At 37.0% G+C, this 13,089-nt stretch overlaps 1 pseudogene; it reads right to left on the bottom strand.

Annotated features, from left to right (window-relative positions):
• Positions 1 to 541: 541 nt before the first annotated feature.
• LOC112772922 (flotillin-like protein 4) lies at positions 542 to 3,110 on the bottom strand (annotated as a pseudogene).
• Between the last annotated feature and the right edge of the window lie 9,979 nt (positions 3,111 to 13,089).

Raw genomic sequence — 13,089 nt, 5'->3', positions numbered from 1 at the left:
GCCCTAAGCTAAAGGTTTTACCAGAACTTCCGTCAAGATTTCACAATCAAGAGTTATATTGCACAAGATTGTGAAATCTTGACGGAATCTCTGGTAAAACCTTAAGATTAGGGCAGTAGTCTAGATTCAAACGTCTAAGCCTCGGGAGTTCATGGATATTTATTGGAATCCTTAAAAAATTGTTTTCTGATAAATCCAAATCCGTCAAAGACGCTAGGTTGCCAAGATTGTAAGATCGTGACTCTTGAGATGTGAGAACCCCGCTAAATAAAGTATGCTCAATGATGTCAGACTAGACAGAGAATGCAAAGACCGAAGGAGATTTAGGCAGCAAGAAAGATTCAAACTGTGAGAGATTTTAACTTTTGAATGCTGTCTGGAAGATAGTAAGCCTTGTGATATCCAAATCCTGCTGAAATTTGGTCGGTTCGCCCGATTTTTTCGCCAGTTTTTTGCAGAGTGATTTTATAGGTAAATTGGACCGATTAGATAATCGATTTTCGATTAACCCGATTAAACCGATCAATCTGGTCCGATTTTCAGAACATTGATCTTTTCACTTTAGAAAAGTTTGATCCGCATTCTTTTGAGTCAAGATTCCCATCCAAGCTGGAGGCAGCATACCAGTTTGTTCTTCAACTGTCTTAAAAAAAGGTGGCAACATCTTATACACACCGGCAACCTCCTTCAAAGCACTACCGCCGTCACTGCCTTTGCCATTGCCGTTCGTCCAAATGCTGATATTCGGCTTGAGTCCACGTACTGCGTCGCCATTAATCTTAGCAATCTCTTGATACATTCCACCCTCTATCATCAAGTAGTCCCTCAGAGCTGCATAGTTTCCTCCAAGTGCTTCATGGAGTGTCTTTAGATATGCACCTTGGGCTTTCCCTGAAGCCATAAGCCCCTCTGCCTCCTTCTTCTTCGCGTATAGCTGCGCATCGGTGGCTTGTTGGCGAGCAAAAAACTCTGCCTCTGCTAATTTCTTTTGTGCTTCAGCTTCTTTCTCCTTCTTGAAAAGAACTGCTTCTGCTTCTTTTTGTTTCTTGTATAGTTCCCAGTTGGCCTCTTGTGCCTATCAAATAATTCTACTTGTTATGGATCCATAAAAAGTAAAAGTAACTAGGATTTCATTCCGCATTTATATATTGACACATCATGAGCAAACGTGTTTGAATCAACTATCTAATATCGCAAAATTTACAGAAAACAAAAAGTATCTGATAAATTCAAAATGTTATCATGCAGTTATTATTGCACAATTCAAGAATTGATGATAAGTTGCATTATTTTACTTTGTCCAATGGCCAATCTCAGAAATTCAGTGAGATTACATACTTCATGAGTAGAAATAGTATACAAGGAAGGATACTAATTAATGAGTTGTATAGTATAATAATAGATAATTAATTTTTAGTTAGTTAATATCATTAATTTTTATAGAAGGTTTAGGGTTTAGAGTTAGAATTTAAAATTTAGAAATTAAAATTTATATGAAAAATAATTTAAAAAAAAGTTGTGAAGGCACTAACCTTGGTCTCATACTCAACGCTTGCCTTGGTAAGGTAATCAGCTCTAAGTTTCTCAGTCCTGGCCTTAGCATTCATCCTCTCAACCTCCCCCTGCAGCTCTGCCTCCCTCAAAGACACTGCCTTTGTAGCCTCCATCTCTGCCAACTTCGCCACCTTCGACCACTCCGCCTTCTTCCTTGCCAGCTCTGCATTTGCCTCTGCCACCTCTGCTTCCTTCGAATTCTCAAACACCTTCACTGATGTCCTCACCTACAACACTCAAATAAACATGTTTCAAGACTATATCAGTATAAACTATGTATTTCTTTCATTAAAGAATAATGAAAATACAAAACATTATTTAATTACTTTGATCTCCTCCTTATCGCCCTCGCCTTTCTTCTGAGTGGCAATGATCTTCGTCTCAGCATCGATCTTGGCGGCATTCTGGAGCGTCTCGCCTTCCCTGAGCTTGGCACCAACCTCACCCTTCTTCTTGGCCTCAGCAACATCCACCTTGGCCTGATTTGCGGCCTCCATCTGAGTCTTCTTGCCCAAGTAAGAGAAGTACTCATGTCCCGGCACGTCCACCAGTTGCTTCACATTGGCATTGTAGATCAGCAGCCCAAACTGATTCAGTTCCATCTGAACCTTCTCGAACACACCTTCAAGCAACAGTTACATGTATGTTAGTTTCAATTAATTGATGTCTGTTATTTCTATTACTCATAATTTTTTAGAAGTTCACAATAAGGTGCAATCATAATTTTTTAGAAGTTCCAAGGTAATAGATATTGACCAAAACATCAGTTCTCTAGCATTACTTTTAAAAATCAATTCAATCGTATTTTAAATAGGTTTGCATACAACTAAGAAAAACAAAAGTTGATTGTAAAACAAGTAAAGAGGATTTATGATGCATTCTTTCTAATTGATAATACCTAATATTTTAGGACTTTTACCATTGACAACCTTTAAATAAGGCCTTTTAACCCCACTTTTTTTCTAGTATATTCATAAATCAACTGTAAGAAGTATGGTATTACGATACATTGATACATATCTAACTATCTAAGTACAATTTAAATTTAAATATATTGTTGATTTAAGAAAGTAAGTTAAAAGGCAGAGAAGAAAAAAAAAGGTGAAGTTATTGTTATTGCATACCTTGCTTGAACTCCCTGGTTCCCCTGAAGATCTCGTCCATGGTCATAGAGGCTGCGAGAACACGCGTCTCGCCCTCAATGACTCCTTGGACGAGATCATTAACGTGGTTGGAGAGCTTATCATGTGAATGAGAGGAGCTTGGCGTACTTTAGGAGACACTCGTGATCGTCGACACGTGGACCAATTGTGAACACCGAAGGAAGCTTGAAAGGGAGCTTCTCGGCACTCATGGCTTGGAGCTCGAACGTGTAGTTTACCGGAGAAAGGTCCAAGGTGGTGCATGATTGCCATGGAAACACCCATGCTTTCTTCGCAAGCTTTACGTCTTTGATCCCTGCACCTGTTATTACCAGGTATTCCGATGCATTCGCTACCTTGAACTTCATCAGTTCTGGATTTTCTGGTAATGCAGTGATCTATTACTTATGAAAGAGTATGAGGGAGATGGAAGAAGCTTAATTAAGATAGAAGAATTGGAGTGAGTGAACGAGTGATTAGATGTGTGTAGAATACAGAAGACTGTAAGCTTATATAGATGCAAAACATGAGTTATTTTGAGATTTTTTATTTAAATTTTTTTTTTCCATTTTTAGCCTATACTTAGTGACGAAGAACTGTAGAAGAGGGAAGGAACAAATGGTAACAATGTTAAAAAAAAACCTAACAACTAGCAAACGAGTAAACCTAACAATTGTGGTAAATCTTTTTTTTTTGGTTAAAGAAAAGCGTACGAGTAAATTCGTTTTTTTTTTTTTTTTGGGTTATACAACATACTCTCACACACACAAACCTAACAACTACACTAGGATTCAAACCTTGCACTCTTAACCATCTTCAACTTTTGACTATTGTCACACTAACCCTCTCGATGGATATGATCATATGAACATGGTTTCCCTGTGAAGCTTTGGAAATATTGGTAGTCTATGTAAAATTATAGATATTTTCTCGAGATCACACATCCTGCTAAGCATCAACGGAATCTTATTAGACTTTTATCCAGTTAATAGAATTTGAACTCAAAATATGGAGTATGAAGCAAACCTTAAGAAAATGTGATATTTATATGCAAACCTATTTTTATGACTTTGCCACTTTGCCTATTATCACTAGAGCAAACTTCAGAAGCAGCCATTCTTATTTATATTGATTAGTAATTTTAGTTAGTATACACATTTTATTAATGTATTTAGAACTTTTTTTTAACATAAGCTTATAATTAAAAATAAGCTAATAGCTAAATGATGATTAAAAAAAAATAATAAATTAGAATGACTTTGTAATACTAATGTTATTATTAGTATATGTATTCGTATTATATACGGAATAATATATAACAATATATAAAATATTTGATATTTAAATAATTTACTAGTTAATATAGTCAAACAATTTATTAAATAATTTAATATTTATCTTAATTAAATTAAATAAATTAAAAAATACCTTAAAAAGTATGTCACATCAATTATACTATTAATTGAGAAAATTTTATTTTAATTATATTAGGACTTTTTTATTTATATATGTACGAGAAATTCATTATTTTTCATAATGCGCATAGATTAAAACTGTGCTCAAATTGCGCATTGTCATTTCAGGTTCATCATCCATGAAATAGAATTACTCTCCATTTTATGTAAGGTGTCCACGAAATAAAGACTCCATTTCACCTTCGGCAGCCACGAATTGGAGCAACCACATTAGCCAGGGCAGACGCAAAATGAAGGCACGGCAGTTGCAAAATGGGTCGTGTCAGGACTCCCTCCAATTTGCGTAGGGCTGCACATGAATTGGATAATATCCGCATATTCGCGGTAATTATCCGCATCCGATTCGAATTTTGCGGATATTATTCGATCCACAAAGCCATTGGATCAGATTGGATCCGATCCGCATTATGGTAGGATCGGATTGCGGATTTGGCAGTGATATCCGCAGATTCGATCCGCAAATTCGCATATCCGCACATCATATATAAATAGCATAGTTTAAGAAAATAAATCCTAATGTGATATGAATTTTAATGTGTTGTTTTATGAATTTTATGATATCTTGTTTTTTATTTTTTATGTTGTACTTCGACTTAGAATAATTAAGTTTAAATCTTGTGTTATTATTTTTTTTGTTATTCAAGAGAACTTTTATTGATAATATTTTAGAATTAAATATGCTTAAACAGGTGGAAAAATGAATTTTTTTTTTTGTAAAAATAGCCAAATGGAATTTGAAAACATTTTTTTTAATTATGCGGATATACCCGATATCCGATTCGATCCGATCCGCATACTTGCGGATCGGATCGGATCTGGCTTGTGATGCGTGAGCATCTTTCCTATATTTTCCTAGTGAATTTGCACCTAAATTGTTGAATTTAATTAAGAATTAATTATATTTTAGCCACTATGGATGCTATTTTGAGTTTTGTGCAATTTTATTTATTTTAGGTAGCATTCGGATGGATTTGATGAAGTTTCTGCAGAGAAAGAGAAGAAGCCAAGGAGATGACCAGCGAATACCGACGCGGACGCATGGCTCACGCGACCGCGCGGAATAGAGGAAATCGCAATGACGCGATCGCGTGCCTGACGCGAATGCGTGGACTGGAATCTGCACAAATGACGCGAACGCGTGGACGACGTGGACGCGTCACATGCGTCACGTGCAGAAAATGCAGAAAAAAACGCTGGGGGCGATTTCTGGGCTATTTTGACCCAGTTTCCAGCCCAGAAAACACAGATTAGAAGCTGCAGCATGGACAATTCAAGTGGTCCCATCCATCCATTGAAGATTTGATTATTTAAATTAATTCAAATTTTAATTCTAGGAAAAGATATTATTTTAATTTTTAGTTTTAGATATTAGATTTCAAATCAATTAGGATTAGTTATAAAAAGGGGAGACTTCTCTCCTAGTAGAATATACCATTAGGGGGATTCCATTAGGGAATTCTATACAAATTTACATTCTACATTCCATGAGCAACTAAGCCTCTACTGTTAAGGTTAGGAGCTCTGTCTATTTCTATGGATTGATTTTATTGCTTTTTCTATTTTAATTTATGTATGGATTTATATTTAAGAATTGTTTTCGCTCTTTATTTTATGAATTTGGGTGGAACGGAAGTATGACCCTCTTTCTATTTGAGTTCCTGTAAAACTTGGAAAAGCTCTTTACTTGAACAACAGCTTGAAAACATTTTCTCCTAAATTTTAATTATTTGGACTTAACGGAATACGTGACATATAATCCTTTTATTTTTGGGTAATTAGAGTTTTTGTGGCATATAAACTGGAATTTGATTATCACACTCTAATTGGAATTAATTGACCAAGGAATTGGCTATTGATGAATTTTAGAGGAGACTAGAAAGGTCTAAGGAATTAGGGTCTAGTCACATATAGTTTGCCATAAATTAAATCCTACATGATTAAATTAGTTAGTAAGAAAATTTAATCCGGACAAATAGATAACTCTGAAACCTTAACTATCTTCTCCATATATTATTCCCATCTTAATTACTTGCCTTTCTTTAATATTTTTTATATTATTTAATGTCTTTTATATTACATCTCAACACCAATTTTTGTTTGTCTAACTAAGCCTATCAAACACTATTGTTGCTTAGTCCATCAATCCTCGTGGGATCGACCCTTACTCACGTAAGGTATTACTTGGTACGACCCGGTGCACTTGCCGGTTAGTAAGTGTGGTTATAAAAATACCGCACCAAGTTTTTGGCGCCATTGCCGGGGATTGACTGTGATTAACAACTATTAGTTGTTTTTTTTTGTGACTAACAACTATTAGTTGTTTGATTATAGGGATGGCAAAATTCTCCGAGACGCGGGGATCCCTGCGGGGATTGCCCCGAATGGGGATCCGATTGTGGAGAATTTTCCCTGCGGGGATGGGGATGGGGGACAAAATTCCCCCGAAGCAGGCGCGGGGACCCGAGCGGGGATCCCGCCCCGTCCCCGCTATTCCCCGAAATTTATGAATTCCTTGAATTATTTTTAATAGTTTATTTCTCATATATGTTTTTTAGACATTTCTCACACACATATATATAGAAATCCAAAACTCCTAATCTTTATTTGCATAACCCTTCTTCAATTCAGAGATTCCTAAGGCAGTACATACTTCATCCAACCTCTCTGCAGCCACTCCCTCGTCACCCTTCTCACCGCATCGTCACACCTCACTGTGCCATCACCCTTACCGCGTCGTAATTTCTTTTTGCGGCGTTCCTTTTTGTAACTCTGCCGTCGTGTCCATTCTCCTCTCTGTTGCCGCGTCTCCCACCTCGTCTACTACTTTGTCCTTTGGCTCGTCGTTGCATCCCCATTGCGTTATTTCGAAAGAAGTCACCATCGTGTCATTTAAACTTTTTGTATAAAATCTTGCAGTTTTTGTATAAGATAGATACTTGTAGCTCTATTCATATGGAAATTAATAATTAGTTAGAACTATTATGTACATGGGGAATGGGGTCCCCGCAGGGAATGGGGCCCCGTGGGGAATGGGGATGGGGAGCAATATTCCCCCACGGCGGAGAATGGGGCGGGAATGGGGAGCAAATATGAGGGCGGGGATGGGGAGCAGGGAGGCATCCCCCGCCTCCGCCCCACTGACATCCCTAGTTTGATTGTTTAAATTAGGCGTTTTAAATTTAATTTTATTTAAATATTGTTTTATTATTTTTCGAAAAAAAAAAAAATCCCTTGTTTTCATTTTTTTTTCGTTCGTCCCCCCCCCCTATCCCCGTTTTCATTTTTCCTGCTTCATTTAACTTTCGAAATTTGTTTTCAAAACCTGCGTCTATTTTTTATATTTTATTTTCCTTTTTTATTTTTATTTTCTTTTTAATTTCATTCCGTTTCTTCCCTTTATTTTTCTTATTTTTTAATATTTTATAAATTTTATTTTATTTCTATTTTTAACCTAAAAAAAATTTATTATATATATATATATATATATTTACAATAGCACTAATATTTTTTTAATTTCTGAAATTAAGTTTGGTGTTTTCTAGTTAGTTTTATTTTAATTTTTTTTATTTTAATTTTTAGAATTTTATTCTGTCTTCTTTGTTTTCCTATTTACCACATGGTGCGTTTAATTCTGTTTGGTGTGTTGTGCTGAGAAAAAAATAATGGAGAGAGATCATATGGGTTACTACTCACACCCGAGTAGTGATTCATATCCTTATGAATGGGGAAACTACCCAAATTTTGATTGGCAAGGTCCAAACCAAAGAAACTTCAATGCTCCATGTTCCAACTACCAAGAACCATCATATTTCTACCCATATCAAGAGCCACCATCAGATATTGAAGCTCCTCAGAAGAAGGGTGTTATGGAAGTAGAAATTTTTAATGCTATTCTTACCCAAAACAAGCTTATGACTCAGCAATTAAATCTACTTACTCAACAGATGGGTGGCATGCAAGTCTCAGCTATCAACACCCAAAATCCTCTTCAAGAAGTCAATTACGTGGGGAGTGCTCCTAGAAACCCCAACAATGATCCCTATTCTAAGACTTACAATCAGGGGTGGAGAAATCACCCAATTTTTGGGTGGAGAGAGCAACTTCAGAGGCCACAAGATTTTAATCATAATTCTCAAGATGGTTCTCAACAGAATAATTTTAATAACCACCAGTTTCAATCAACTCAGCAGGCAAACTCTAAATCCCAGGAAGATTCTAATTGGGAGATGATGATAAGTTTTATGCAGGAAACCAGAGCCTCCATTAGAAACTTGGAAGTGCAAATGGGCCAAATGAGCAAGCAATTACCTGAGAAGTCTGCAAGTACATTTCCAAGTGATACAGTGGTGAACCCAAGAGAAGACTGCAAGGTTATTCAACTGAGAAGTGGTAAAGTAGCTGGCGCTGAGACCAAGGTCAATGAAGAGTCAGTCAAAAAAGAAAGCTACCAAGAAGAAGATGTTGAAATTGAGGAAGCTTGCAAGGAGGTGGTAGAATTCAAAGTAGAACACAAGGGAGTAGAGCTTGCAAGACCTCTTCCAAAGCCATCACCATCCAATACAACATTCAAGTGGGTAAAATTTCTACCCTTAACCTTTACTTTTTCACTTGAATATGGACTACTGGAGACGGATGGTCAACTTAGAGCTCTTTGTGGCATTAAGAGTAAGAGGAAGATGGTTAGTGGTAAGAGTCGTCAAGTAAGGTTCAATATGGTTGCATGCTCCGAATTGAAGTGCAAGAATTGGTGTAGAGCTAATCTGAATGGGTCTAGAAGGATGTTTGGATGTCTCTGTGAGAATTCAGATCGCTTGCCACCCGGTAGGAACAATGGTGATCCACAAGAAGACGGGTGTAAAAGCAAGGTTTGGGACCCTGAAATTCATTCCCACAATCAACACTCTTGGGGCCTTGTCACTTGCTTCAACTTGCTCAAAGGCTTTATGCGCCTAGTTTGGGATCCCGGTAGCCATTGGATTAACAAACATTGGTGGAGATTCCTGGATCAGTACAAGCACAAGCCACCATGACAAGGAAGCTCACAACATGTCCAACTTAAGGACTTTAACTAAAAGTGCTTGGTGGGAGACAACCCACCGTGGTATGATCATTCTTTTTCATCTTTAGCTATTTTTCGTAGTAGTAGTTTTCTTAGTTATTTTATTTTATTTTTTTTTATTAAGTTCTTACTAATTTTCTGATCATGCAGCTATTTTATCACAGGAACCGAACACCTCAGGCTAAAAAAAAAAAAAAGAGAGGCACATGACGCGATCGCGTCATTGATGCGAACGGGTCAATCATGAGTGCGTGAAAAATAAATTTGAACAGAGAGTTGCGCGGGAGTGGCGCAAGAATTATGCCTCTAGCACAAACAAGCCCGCGCGGACGCATGGCTCACGCGACTGCGTCATTCATGATTTTTGCCACTTCACGCGGACGCGTGACATGAAGAATCGACATAAAAGGTGTCTGGGCAGAGAGTTGTGATGGCTTGAGGCAAGATGTATGCTAAAAGCACAAATTCGGTCACGCGGATGCGTGCCCGATGCGTCCGCGTCATTTGCATACATGGCCATCCACGCGGACGCGTGCCTGACGCTAACGCGTCATTATGAAGGATGCGTGACGTACGCGATCGCGTCATTGACGCGAACGCGTCGCTTGCGCCGCCCAGTTTCTTTCTCTCTCTCCCAATCCTAATTCTCTCTTATTCTCTTATCCTTTTAATTTTTCTTTCATTTTTAATATTTGTCTCTTCTATTTTCAATTCTTCTTTGCTTGAGGACAAGCAAACCTTTAAGTTTGGTGTTGACGCTGCGCTTATAAGTTTTCTAGTACAAAGGGAGGCGAATCATCTTCGCGAAGGAGCACAACCTGAAGAATAAAGCGACCGCTAGGATAATTAAGGTGGTTGAGTTCCTTTCATTTTTTATTCCTCCCCTCTTTTTTTTATGTTATGTTCCGGTTTCCTGTTATTTTGCTTTGTTTGTTGCATGATCTTTTATTAGTTAGAATCCTAGAACTAGTTTAGTTTTCTCGTAATTGCTTTAATTCTAAAAAGATGTCTCATGTATTACTCACTGAACTTGAATTCAAAAAAAAAAAATTAAATAAATAATATATAGGAGTGATATATTGCATGAGAAAGTTGGTCTATATTGAAGAATAGTCTTATTTACTTAAATATGGTGGTATTTTCTGTGACTCTGAATGCATGCTTGAACAGTGCATATTTTTTATAGTGAAGTTTATGAATGTTAAAATTGTTGGCTCTTGAAAGAATGATGAAAAAGAGAAATGTTATTGATAATCTGAAAAATCATAAAATTGATTCTTGAAGTAAGAAAAAGCAGTGAAAAACACAAAGCTAAAAATAAATAAATAAATAAATAAATAAAATAAAGAAAAAAAGCAAGCAGAAAAAGCCAATAACTCTTTAAACTAAAAGGCAAAGGGTAAAAAGGATCCAAGACTTTGAGCATTAATGGATAGGAGGGCCCTAAGGAATAAAATCCTGGCCTAAGCGGCTAAATCAAGCTGTCCCTAACCATGTGCTTGTGGCGTGAAGGTGTCAAGTGAAAAGCTTGAGACTGAGCGGTTAAAGTCGTGATCCAAAGCAAAAAGAGTGTGCTTAAGAGCTCTGGGCACCTCTAACTGGGGACTCTAGCAAAGCTGAGTCACAATCTGAAAAGGTTCACCCAGTTATGTGTCTGTGGCATTTATGTATCCGGTGGTAATACTGGAAAACAAAATGCTTAGGGTCACAGCCAAGACTCATAAAGTAGCTGTGTTCAAGAATCAACATACTGAACTAGGAGAGTCAATAACACTATCTGAATTCTAAGTTTCTAAGGATGCCAATCATTCTGAACTTCAAAGGATAAAGTGAGATGCCAAAACTATTCAAGATTGCAGTTGTAAACCCCACTGTAAGAAGAGACATGGGCTTAATCGAACTCTCATTCTCATACAAATTCACATCCTAAGCTTATATTAGTTTTGGTTGCTTGAGGACAAGCAACAGTTTAAGTTTGGTGTTGTGATGCGTGAGCATCTTTCCTATATTTTCCTAGTGAATTTGCACCTAAATTATTGAATTTAATTAAGAATTAATTATATTTTAGCCACCATGGATGCTATTTTGAGTTTTGTGCAATTTTATTTATTTTAGGTAGCATTCGGATGGATTTGATGAAGTTTCTGCAGAGAAAGAGAAGAAGCCAAGGAGATGACCAGCGAATACCGACGCGGACGCATGACTCACGCGACCGCGCGGAATAGAGGAAATCGCAATGACGCGATTGCGTGCCTGACGCGAATGCGTGGACTGGAATCTGCACAAATGACACGAACGCGTTGACGACGCGGACGCGTCACATGCGTCACATGCAGAAAATGCAGAAAAAAACGCTGGGGGCGATTTCTGGGCTATTTTGACCCAGTTTCCAGCCCAGAAAACACAGATTAGAAGCTGCAGCATGGACAATTCAAGTGGTCCCCATCCATCCATTGAAGATTTGATTATTTAAATTAATTCAAATTTAAATTCAAATTTTAATTCTAGGAAAAGATATTATTTTAATTTTTAGTTTTAGATATTAGATTTCAAATAAATTAGGATTAGTTATAAAAAGGGGAGACTTCTCTCCTAGTAGAATATACCATTAGGGGGATTCCATTAGGGAATTCTATACAAATTTACATTCTACATTCCATGAGCAACTAAGCCTCTACTGTTAAGGTTAGGAGCTCTGTCTATTTCTATGGATTGATTTTATTGCTTTTTCTATTTTAATTTATGTATGGATTTATATTTAAGAATTGTTTCCGCTCTTTATTTTATGAATTTGGGTGGAACGGAAGTATGACCCTCTTTCTATTTGAGTTCCTGTAAAACTTGGAAAAGCTCTTTACTTGAACAACAGCTTGAAAATATTTTCTCCTAAATTTTAATTATTTGGACTTAACGGGATACGTGACATATAATCCTTTTATTTTTGGGTAATTAGAGTTTTTGTGGCATATAAACTGGAATTTGATTATCACACTCTAATTAGAATTAATTGACCAAGGAATTGGCTGTTGATGAATTTTAGAGGAGACTAGGAAGGTCTAAGGAATTAGGGTCTAGTCACATATAGTTTGCCATAAACTAAATCCTACATGATTAAATTAGTTAGTAAGAAAATTTAATCCGGACAAATAGATAACTCTGAAACCTTAACTATCTTCTCCATATATTATTCCCATCTTAATTACTTGCCTTTCTTCAATATTTTTGATATTGTTTAATGTCTTTTATATTACATCTCAACACCAATTTTTGTTTGTCTAACTAAGCCTATCAAACACTATTGTTGCTTAGTCCATCAATCCTCGTGGGATCGACCCTTACTCACGTAAGGTATTACTTAGTACGACTCGGTGCACTTGCCGGTTAGTAAGTGTGGTTATAAAAATACCGCACCAGCTTGAAAAATTACGGATATCGTATTCGATCTGATCCGATAAGTGCAGTGCGGATCGGATAGAATTTTAGGTTATATCCGATCCGATCCGATCCGTGTGCAATCCTAAAATTGCGGATACTGCACACGAAGTAAACAACTCAGGTGGGGGAACACACACAATGGGCAGCAGATTTTGTTTGTAGCACACATGAGATGAGGCAACTTAGTGTGTACTGCACACGAATTGGAACCAAAGTTAGGCTATAAAAACCCCGCTCCAGCAGAAGTGATGCCACATCTCCAATTCACCCTTCTTCTACTTTTTCTTCCTCTCCATGAATCCCATTTCCATAAATTTTAGATTCATCAACTTCTGTTGTGGAAATGGCTTCTGAACACATATATGTGATCTTATATTCGAATGGAGAAATTTCTCATACAATTGAAGGTGTAACATTTATGTGA

Source organism: Arachis hypogaea, chromosome 18, assembly GCF_003086295.3.
Source record: "Arachis hypogaea cultivar Tifrunner chromosome 18, arahy.Tifrunner.gnm2.J5K5, whole genome shotgun sequence".
Taxonomy (NCBI): domain Eukaryota; kingdom Viridiplantae; phylum Streptophyta; class Magnoliopsida; order Fabales; family Fabaceae; genus Arachis; species Arachis hypogaea.
Note: the sequence above shows the minus strand (reverse complement) of the source record. Positions and strands in the feature narration are given on the sequence as shown.